Genomic DNA, 11,756 nt, shown 5'->3' with positions numbered 1-11,756 from the left:
ATACTGTGTGAAAGAAAACTGTATGGCTTACAAGATACAAAAAAATCTTTAAAGAGATTGAATCCTCATTCTCTTATTTATCTGAACAGAAATACTTGTACCTGACTTAGTTATCTCAGAAAAAAACTTAGAAATTAAGATGGACATTTATTGATGTCTTTTTGCTTCTACAGTAAGAAATGTCATTCACTAGATAACACTTCTTTAATGCAGTGTATTGCTTTATTGATATTATGATGATGAAGCACGTCCTTTGGTAGCTCAGTGAAGCTCAGTTGTGTTTATGGTACAAAAAAGTGAAACTCTTGTGGTAAATGAGAGCCATTAAGATGTTTTTAATCTATGAACAATATTTGCCTCAAGAACTTTCTTTCATGTGTGTAGTTTTGCTGTGGATAGGAGTAGGATGTGCTTTTTAGCTGTTATCAATACATTGTTTAAATTGCTCTTTTCTTTCTCTAATTCTTTTTTGTGGGTCTGGGAATTCTTGGTCTGGTTTTCCAAGGAAACAAGGCTTATGCGATCATGTGATTTGGATGTGGTCACGCATCAGTCTGTCCTGCTGTGGCAGCTTTTTAACCCACTAGCAAATTTTAACCAAATTCGAGAGCAGCAGCAGTCTCCAAGTAATTTATATTCTTATAAATTCATGAAAATCAAAAGCCCATTACAGAGGGGAGAGAGAAAGGCTTTAAGAGTGCCCCGACAAGGGAAAACCCCTCTACTGAGGACTCAGCTCTTATAAGAGATTCCACACAAGAGGAGCTATGTTATGAGTATCCCAAATCCAGGAAAATCTTCACTTAAAATTCACACCCAGTTTGCTACCAGTGAACTCAGCTCCCAGATAAAATCCATAGCAAACCATGCTCCGTTAGCTCCTCTGCTCACAGAACTATTTGTTTTGTGTATGTGACCTTGGTCAAGGGGAAGCTAGATCCAAATGCTGCCTGTGCATTACTAATACCCTGTGTATTTAGAAATATCTGGATTAGGCGTGAAGAAATAATCATAAAAATGCTGCATTTTATGATTCATTAAGCTTTCAGTTGACACTTCGTGACATAACAAGTAGAAGCGCACAAAAAGCATTTCTAGGGCCCTTTATTAATTGCTCTGTTTCTGGGAAATCTGTTTGGAAAGTGGCCTCCTTCTCCCCTCCCTTGCAACAGCATGCAGCTTTTTCCCCTCTAATGAAGTTTAATCAACACAAAAAAGCGGTAGGCGTTCTAGATCACAGGCATTGTGGTGACTCAAACATTTTTAAGTGAGTGCTTTTGACAGACCAGAATGCACCTTGCAAACCTCCCCTTGTTTTTCTTGGATGAACAAAGGTAGAAATATGGACTCCTTGCTGCACTCTGTGCATCGGTTTTGTCTTGATGGGGGTACTTTGTTGCTTCATTTTTGCATAAATGAAACCGTGAATGAAATCATCCTTTTGGCACGTTATTGCTGTTTGAATTCTCATTCTGTTGTTCAGCACTTCAATAGTTCTGAAGAAAATTAACCACCGTGATCCACCAGTTATTTTATGTTGAGCTACTGGGTTTTATTTTCCTGAGATGTTAAATGTATTTTCATGACATAAATCAAGTCAAAGATGATATTTCCTATAAACCAGTGTTTAATGCCTTACAGTGTTATAGAGCTGATAATTGTGAAGTTTTCCTATTATTTTCTGTAAGCAAAATTAGTGTTTCTATTATTACTTCCTTGTTGAGGAAAAGTCTTAAAAGGGAAAACTGAGAACATATTCAGTTTTATACTTATAATATTTTATACCTGAAACAAAACTGCTCTTCTCGCCTACCGCTGTAAGAAAGCTTGCACACAGAAAACATCTCCCTTTCATGTTGCTCACCTCCCAGTTACAGTACTGATGGAAGGTAAGAACATTCAGATAGCAGTCTCTTGGGTTATTCTGCTTTTCTTTAGGAGGTGGTGACTCTTTAAAGATCTGTCACCTATCTCTTGCTTCACTTAAATCTCTGGGCATGGATGAAAGTTGAGCCAAGACTGGTTTTTGTTCTGTGGATAGTTACTTCGTGTTCACGAAGGACTGGAGATACCACAACTTGCATCCCTCCGACAATACTGCCAGTGTGTCAGAGGTAAATGGCGGTAAACCACTGAAGCAGGCCACTTTTCAGAGGTGCACTGTTAGCTTTGCTACCAGCTGCAGGTGACAACCAGGATTCAATGGCAAGTTACAGTCTGAAGGCTTCTTGACTGTGTTGCAATAGGATTACTTCAGCAGTGCTGTATTATTTCCACCCCCCTCCATGAGGACAGCTTTCTATTTTTTGCTATTAGGAAAACTATGCTGCCTGAGAAGATGTCTATATTAAGATGACATATTATATGCTGTTGGGAAATAAATTTGCATCTGATTGGCTTATTCTTAGAAGATTAGAGACTAACCATCTACAAAAGTGTTTCTTCAAATGTCATTTCTTATGTTTAATGTACAACTTGAAAAGGAAGGCTCTGCTAAGAGCTGCCTTCAGAGATGCTTAAAAACTTTCACAGGAATTGCATACAGGCAGGGAATGATGCCTGACCCCCAAATGCTTTCATAAAACTAAGTATTATGTGTCTTGGCTTCTGTAGCTCTTTACCTTCTGTTTACAAGAATGTCTCCTGGCTGGCTCAGAAGAGCTGGCTGCCAAGGGGAATATTAGTGCAACAGGAGGGAGAACAACTGGAAAGACCCAGTATGTTCTCCTCCAATCCCAGGGATGCTCTTTAAGCGAGAGAGGGGCCTGCATTCTGCAGCCTTCTGCATAGTCTGCTGGGAAAGCAGCTATCCTGTGATAGACAAAAAAAGCTATGAGGGCCTTTTAAGAGAAAGGGATAGGAATAGGTTTGCACTGCCATCTTGAGCCCCAGGAAAAAATGGAGCTCTTTGATGTAGTACGCAGAGCACGTGGCTATATGGGGTATCCCACGGTCTGCTTACAGCAGCCAGGGCAGAAAATCAGGCATGGGAACGCCAAAGATCCTCATAGGAAAGGTGCTTCTATTCCTCTTCATACCACCCTGAACCACTCACCAGTCACGCGGGAAGAGATGGAGGTATTTCTGCCATGCAGCCACTATGGGTGCTACGGAAGGAAAATGTATAACCACTCCAAGGTATGGGAGTACAACAGAAGTACAGGAGGAAAGTAACTGACAGTGAAGACCTGTGTTGGGGAGAAAGAAATCAAAAAATGGGGCTGCTTAGAGTCCTAAAAGGGAAAGTGAACAAAGAGCAGAGGAAGAGGCTGGGAATCAGAAGGAAATTTGGGACAACATATCTCCAACTCCGCATCTGAAGTTAGAAAAATTGGTTGTGCTTTTCCCCTCTAGTACAAACACCTCTTTCCTTAATGCAGCAACACAGCTTCACTAGTGGACAGAAGTTACACGGTCTGGTAATGAAGTGCTTAAACAGCATTTAAGATTTTCCATTAGGTAGAAATATATATCCACCAGAGAAATGTATCATTATTATTGATTTAAATTGCTGTCGTTTTTTGCATCTTCAAAAATCTCCTAGTGACTTCTTGGAGAACATGGAGCATGAAGTACTCTGTTGAGGTTAGTGGGATATTTGCATTATTAACCCCTCCTGTTGCAATATCTGCAACAAACTCCTTTCTTAGGAGTTTACAAAGGACTCCGCTGGAAATCCAAAAGTGTCTTAAAAATACAGTAATACTGCTTTACATAAAGCCACACATCTCTGGAAATCTAACTGCAGAATGAACCATCACATTACTGTAAAGCTGAACAGCTTTAAATACAAAATGCTGAATTTCCAAAAGCTGCTATCAGTAGCCTTTTTGTTTTATGCACTATTAAACTGGTGTGCAACAGGCTGTCACTGAACATTTGTTCCACGTTTTGCTGAATGAAGAATGAATGCAAGGCAGCTAAGGTACCTTCCCTGCAGAGAGTAAAGATGAACAAATCAGGAGCTGTTGCAGGGATTGAAAAAGAGAGTTGTGGGCTACCAGCAGTGTGTGCTGCAGTGATGCTTATTTGGGGATTGTGGGAGAAGGAAGCAAGATGCCGGAGCTATTATATAAGCCATTTAAAAAACCAAAAACAACAACAAAAAAACCAATTCTAAGCTGTTAGCTATGCAGACTACACTGCTAGTAGGGAAAAAAAAAATCCTCATTTGGTGCCTCTCTTGCAACTGGTGCCTCTCTTGCAAGCTTGTTAGTAGATGGATGTTCTCAGAAGACAAATCATCAGTAACAGCTACCAGGAGTTACTATCAGCCTCAAGAGTCTGGCTAAGCAGAAAGCATGTAGGAACTGCATCACCTAATCACACTAGTCATGAATCCACTCCTTTAGCTGAATATCATGTGGGGCTTGCATCAAATCTGTTGGATAAAGGAATCTGACCTCTCTTGCTAACAATCCAGCACCTTTCACACCCCTAGATGTACTTACCTAGGAACTCTGTGGTAAAAGCTGTTGAGGAAAGATGGGTGAAATTTTCTGAAAAGAAAGATGGCATTAAAGTAGGCATGCTGTCAGGAGGGATTAAACTTGGGCTGATGAAATGTGCCTAAAATCTGTTCTGGAGGCAGAAGTCTTCTATCTACCAGACAGGCTTAGCATAGCTAATGCCAGTGTAAGTCTATCCTGTCACATCAGCATGCCTCCTTCTTCACCTCGCCGAGTAAGGCAGCTATGATACCGCCGCAACGACATACCTAGCTTCAGTTGTCACTCTTAAGTGGCTTTGCAGTCCAAACAACCTCCTGAGTCAAAATGGTAATAAATAGAAGATCAGTACTTGTTTTTTACAAGAAAGAAGGTGTATTTTGCATTCAAAGTCCTCCAGGTTCTCCTAGTCCCTTGGTGTGGTGCAGCAGGGGCCACGTTGGAGGTGTCTGTACATCACTGAGGGGCTCATCAAGGCAGAGGAAGAGGGGCTCCATCTAACGGTTTAAGAACTCCTGTTCCAAATGGAAAAAAAATGAGAGGGGCCTCAGGCCAGCCTTGCTCAGGTTTCTGAGGCTTTGGACATACTGAAACATCAAATGATAAGCAGTCAGATTTCACTAAATACTACTACTGGTCAGGGTGTGCTCTCATTTAGACAGCCATCCTATTTCATTATTTATTTCATCAGATACTGTGACTCATTTTTGAGCCTGGTACTTGACAATTGAAAGAATTCATCTCAAATAGAAACTAAAATTTGGTTGTACCATAGAAGATTTTAATTTTGAATGAGAGTCCAGTTAGAGACGTCTGAGCTTTGAAACCTAAAGTCCAAAGTGCTGCAGTCACAGCAAAATTATATTTGCTCACCTCCATCTGTAAAAGCAAATCTTAAAATATTAGTGAAATTATTTGAAACTGAAAATATCAACATTCAAAATCTCTGTCTTTGGATATTTATTTCAAAATTCTGATTTTATTGTGAGTATTTCTGCCTATACATAGATGGAATTGATGAAGCTTTACCTGTATGTCAGTTATTAAACCACGTCTGACCAGCTTATTTTGTGTGGTGGCAACAACAGGATTACGAAAATTATTTAGTTCCAAGTAGGAAATAAAATCAGTCAGGAACAAGTTATTTCCTTTCTCAATTCTAATCTATGGGGGCTTTTTTAATAGGTTTCAAAGGTATTTGATAGCTTCCCTTCTATTTTAGGAAAATACTTAGACATAACACAGTGTTTTAAAGGAAGAAAGCCTTCTCAAAACTTGGATTTATACTTAACTGGTGCACTTCCTTCTTGCCTTTCCAAAATGCCTCCTTGAGTTAGAGCATCCCAGTAGGGGTATAAGACTGTAAATGAGGATATCATCCCAGGTAGACGGAACCTACCTGCTTCTCACTGTGCAGTTCACCAGATGGTTTGTGTATCCATGTTTTTATTTACTCTTCCACCAATGTCTATATCTGAGCAATTATGAAGGCTTCTCTTTCACTCTGGTAGGTCTACATGATTCTCTATAACGCACTTAATTAGTATGTTTAAAATCAGTGACTTCTATCAGTAACTAAGGATATGTGGGGCTGGACAGAATGTAGCAGAGAAAATATAAACTAAACACAGAGGGAGGAAGAAGGAAATTGCAGTAATTACACAGTCATCCAGCCTGGTGAGCTGTTTAGCGTCATTGGCAGATTTCATTCACATGATCTTGTGGGCAACCAGATGGAAAAAGTGGCATTGATTTTCTTGACTTCCCCTTGCGGAGTTTGTGAATGAAATCCCCTAACAGCATGAAAAACCCTCCTGCTGACACTGTACCTGCAGCTAGCTCTCAGACAGGCAGAGGACCTGCCAGAGCAGCCGATCGCTTAAATTATACAGGCACCTGACATGCATCCTCTTTCTCTATACTGCTCTTCTTTTTCCAATCTTTGTTTCCTTACTCTCTACTGCTCTTTCTCATTTCATCTCTCCAACTATGAATCTGTCTTTATCCAACATGCTATACACCAGTGAAGAAGTAACACCTTAAATTCAAAATTCAAATTAACTCCACAGCAGTGCATATGGATCCTGAATTTGGCAGAAATTTAGATGAGAACTTGAAATTTCCGTTACATAAAATTTGGGGGTGTAAAGTTTTTCAGTTTCACCAATTCATCTTGTAGATTCTTCCTATTTACAGTTTTGGCTGTGTGAAAATAGATTCAATGTTAAGTTAGTTTAGATGTCCACCTGCTTCCATTGATTCCTTCACTAAGGATGTCTGTAAATTTGGTTGCTTAAAGCTCTTCCTCAAAACTTTGAATTTCAATTAAAAAATATGTTTATTGTAAGGTTACTGAAAATGTAGTTTGAGCTTTTAACCAGCATTATAGCAAAGTGGTTAGTATTAAGAGAACTTCTGAAGGCTAGATCTAACTGGAGTTCAGCTGGGTTTTTGAAGGAAATGAGACCTACAGTCCCACAGTTTATCCATCTGCTGGCTTCCCTTTCATAATGATGTTTGAATTTACTGACAAGTTCCAGCTATATTTGATACCTAGAGAGACTTTGAGAACATGAAGCTCCTGGAAACTTCATGAAAACCAGCAACTGGTCAGAGGAGAACAACTGCCCTGGTTTCAGCTGGGATAGAGTTAATTTCCTTCCTAGTAGCTGGTACAGTGCTGTGTTTTGGATTTAGGGTGAGAACAATGTTGATAACACACCGATGTTTTAGTTGTTGCTAAGCAGTGCTTACGCTAGTCAAGGACTTTTCAGCTTCTCATGCCCTGCCAGCGAGAAGCTGGGAGGGGGCACAGCTGGGACAGCTGACCCAAACTGGCCAGAGGGATATTCTATACCACGTGACGTCATCCTCAGTATATAAACTGGAGGGAGTTAGCCAGGGGAGGGGTGACTGCTGCTTGGGGACTGGCTGGGCATCGGTTGGCAGGTGGTGAGCAATTGCATTGTTCATCACTTGTTTTGTATTTTCTTTTATCATTATTATTATTATTATTTCCCCTTCCTTTTCTGTCCTATTAAACTGCCTTTATCTCAACCTACGAATGTTACTTTTTTTTTTCCCGATTCTCTCCCCCATCCCACTGTGAGGTGGGGAGTGAGCGAACGGCTGTGTGGTGTTTAGCTGCCTGCCAGATTAAACCACAGCAACAACCCAGATTAATGCCACCCCAATTAATGGCAGCTAGTCCCTGACATGTGCTTAGCTCCAAGGTGGAGTGCTGTAAGGGATACAGAAGGGCAGTGGGTGATGCTTTGTGTGCTGTGGTTGGGAGGGGAAACAGGAATCTGGGAGCACCGGGAAAAGGGGCAGCGTTACTCTATAGGACAAAAATAGGCAGGGAATAGGCGGCCACAGTCCTCCTGCTCAGAAAACAGCTTGTTGGCTTACAAAGAAAGTAATTCATATTTAAAAACAGCAGGAAGGGGGTACGTGATGAGAGAAGTACTTTTGCGTGGCCTCCCTCCCCTAGCCTTTACAGACTGATTATCCAAAGGTGAGAGATGGTTGTCTCAGGCACGCTCCTCTGGCAGGAAACTTCATGAATCTGACGGACAGAGTGTTTCTGCAATTCTGTGGTCTCTCTTTGACTACCTTACAGGCAATTGCCTGTATGCAGTTTTTTGAGGAATGTCAGGGTGTCCCCATGTTTCACAGCAGCCATATTTATGCCAGCTTTTCATATGCAAAGTTGAAAATTAATTGAAAGGACAGGATATTTAAGGCTTTCTGTGAAGTATTCAATATAGCAGTCCAAGGTGTTGACATGTCTGCCTTGAACAAATAAAAGCCACCTGTGATAACTTTCATTGCCTACCATGAAGCTGTAGCCCAGCTGCCAAGACGGAGGCAGCTCTGCCTAAGCAGAGTGAGGTGAGGAGAAATAGCAATTGGACATGTGACTAAAATGTTTTCCGTTTGCTATAAACTCATCTGTAAATGGCAGAACTCAAAAATAAAGAGATCATGCACATCATTAAATAAAATGAGATACAAATAAGTAATGCTCAATACACCATTATGGAACTACGCAGTACCTGGTTTTGAATATGACAAATAAAATTATGAAGGCACTGTATATTTTCCACATGGATTTACAGCTATAGACTCTTCATGTTTTAACGAGTGAAAATTTTCAAATAGTGGGAGAATTTTTATGCATTTGATAAACCAAAATATCCTGGGTAACCATTCTGATTAGAAGTATAAAAAACAGTCTGACAAATTCTCCTTCCTTATCTCTTGGTTGAAAATCTTTCCTATGTTTGCCAAGAAAATATACTAGCACGCTACTGCCTGATAAGTAAATCTTTCACTGACTCATTTTCAAAATATACATATTGCCTAATAATAATTGAAGCTCTCTATAGTAACTGTTTGGACTGCTCACATAGGTTTTTATAATAGTTATAAAAATCATTCAGAATTAAAAACTCCCGGATCCCTGCTGTCTGGGACGAAGTTTACAAGGAATGTTAACTGTGTTCCAAGTGATGGTGTCATCAGGTACATACAGAGGGGATAAAAAAATTTATAAAATATGTTCATGCTACGAGGCAGAAAAAATGCAGTTTTATACTGCACATTTTAGTATGTACTAAAAAATAGATATTTTTTTTTTTATACAGTATTATGCATGCTGTGTCGCCCTAAGTATTCGCTAGGGAACAGGTTGAGCCTTAATAATTAGAAAAGCTCCTTCTCATATAGGAACTTTTCAATCCATCTGTGCTCTATCCTGTGGGAAGAGTTCTTAGTGGCTGCTTCTTTTTAAAGAAATTCAAGGAAGATCTCTGATCTATGGGATGGATTTGCCACACAAATCTTTCTTTTTCCTTTTCTCCTTGTACTGTTGCACCCCACCGTAAAGGAAATCTCCAGTATCCACAGCTCTAGTTATCTACATGGAGACCTAAACTGCTCCATCCTAAATATATAAACCCCTTACAACTTGCTTGTTTTCAACAAGGTCCACAGGCTAGACTGAAAATAAATACTGTGTAAGCAGAACTTTTTTTCTCTCTACTTTTTAAAAATATTTATTCCTACATTCTAGCTGACATACAAATCAAACTTAAAAATATATTTGCCCTTTTAGTACTAATGTGTTCAGATGTCCCAGTGAGGACCGTGACAAAACATACCAGATGAAACACTTGTGACCTTAAGGATTTTGAATTCTAATTTAGAAATTGGTGTAATACATGAACTTGACTGGTTGTAATTTATCTTACTGTTCGTGTTGCCAGCAAGACCCACTGCAAGTGTTTTAGTAGAAACTCTAGAAATTTAAAAAACTGATTTCTAGGGATCTTAACAAAAAACAAGTCTAGTCCTACTTTCTTTCACTTGAACATTGGTTCAAATCAACATCATCAAAAGAAAATAAAGACTGAATGCAGGAAATATTCTTCTGTAGGATAATCCAAAAATATTTACATGGTAGGGTATGCACATGATCTGAATTTAGGTATCTAGCTTCACCTCCTCCTCCTGAGCAGCTACTTCTCTCAATTCACTTGTGAGCTGTTTTGCACGCCACAGGCTACAGAAGGGAAGTGCAGGAGATCAGTTATGTCCCCATCTGCAAATGAAGAGAAGAAGTGTTCCTGGAGACTTTGCTCTGCCATCCTCCTTTGCTTCCTTCATTCCATTCAGCAGCGTAAAAGTGGCTGTCTAGTGTGGTCTCTGGGCTTGAGATTGACTCCATTCAGTAATTATGCTCTGAATCTCTTGATAAGGAATTGTCTCCTCACTGACAGGAGGGAGACTTTCTCAGAAACAGCTCCTGTGATTATTGAGCACAGGTATCAGTCCTGTTCTGCAAACCCGCTCAGACACAACGTTAATAATTTAGGCTATTAAAATCTACAATCTCTATGAGCAGAACTCCCCAGTGTGGAACAATACAGCTCATTACTAAGAGACAACCTGTCTATACCCTTCTCCGTTTTGGAGGGAGATTGCCTGTAGTCACTCACAGGTATTTTATCCTGCCTACAAAATGACATGTTGTAATAGTCTCTTATATAATGTAATTATACCTTAGTTCATATTGCATCAAATGACGAAATTCAAACTACTGCTGGGAAACACCTTTCTCTGACATTAAAACTAAGATTCTTCACAATAGTACTAAGCTATAGAGCATGGTTTAATTAAAAAAACCCCAAAAGTAGTGAAATGGAAGGAAGTAGAGAAAGTTTCTGGAGCGGTGTGACTGGAGATGACATGCGAGCTGCCTCAAAGCACTAGAGCACATCCATGGAGACTCTGCTGCCTGTGCAGGAGTGCTGAACGCCCAGTTGAAGGTCTAGCCCTGATGTTGCTGTAGCTATGCTTATGCACATAAACTGCTCCAACACTGGAGATGTTTGTCTTTAGTACCAGATGCTGGCTGATAGCTAGATGTTTGTCATTTATTCACAATGCATCAATAAATGATATTAAAAATACCGTTTACTCACTGATCTCAACAGCTTTGTCCTGATGAGAAAGTAAACTCTTATGTTTTCTTGTGGCAGGCTCTGTACCAACTTTGCAATTAGGTAGCTATTCCAGCTGACAGAAGATAGAGAGGAGCCGACCGAGAGCTTATAGGTCAGAATTAATGTCACCCGTCCCTGCCTTCCCTTTACAGTGGGGGTCTGCTACAGGCCACCTGACCAGGCAGATGGAGCAGATGAGGCCTTCTATAGACAGATAGGAGCAGCCTCACGCTCCCAAGCCCTGGTCCTCATGGGGGACTTCAACCACCTCCACATCTGTTGGAGGGACAACATGCAGGGCATAAGCAATCCGGGAGGTTCCTGGAATGCGTCGATGATAACTTCCTTCTCCAAATGGTAGAGGAGCCAACGAGGAGAGGTGCTATGCTGGACCTTGTTCTCACCAACAAGGAGGGCCTGGTGGGGAATGTGAAGCTCAAGGGCAGCCTGGGCTGCAGTGACCATGAAATGGTGCAGTTCAAGATCCTGAGGGCACCGAGGACGGTGCACAGCAAGCTCACTACCCGGGACCTCAGGAGAGCAGTCTTTGGCCTCTTCAGGGATCTGCTTGTAGAGTGCCATGGGACAAAGCCCTGGAGGGAAGAGGGGCCCAGGAAATCTGCTTAATATTCAAGGATCGCCTCCTTCAAGCTCAGGAGCGATGCATCCCAACAAAGAGGAAGTCAGGCAAAAACGCCAGGAGGCCTGCATGGGTGAACAAGGAGCTCCTGGACAAACTCAAACACAAAAAGGAAGCCTACAGAGGGTGGAAGCAAGGACAGGTAGCCTGGGAGGAATA

Source organism: Pygoscelis adeliae, unplaced genomic scaffold (genome assembly GCF_000699105.1).
Source record: "Pygoscelis adeliae isolate BGI_AS28 unplaced genomic scaffold, ASM69910v1 Scaffold190, whole genome shotgun sequence".
Lineage (NCBI taxonomy): Eukaryota > Metazoa > Chordata > Aves > Sphenisciformes > Spheniscidae > Pygoscelis > Pygoscelis adeliae.
The sequence above is the reverse complement of the archived record's forward strand: the minus strand, read 5'-3'. Positions refer to the sequence as shown.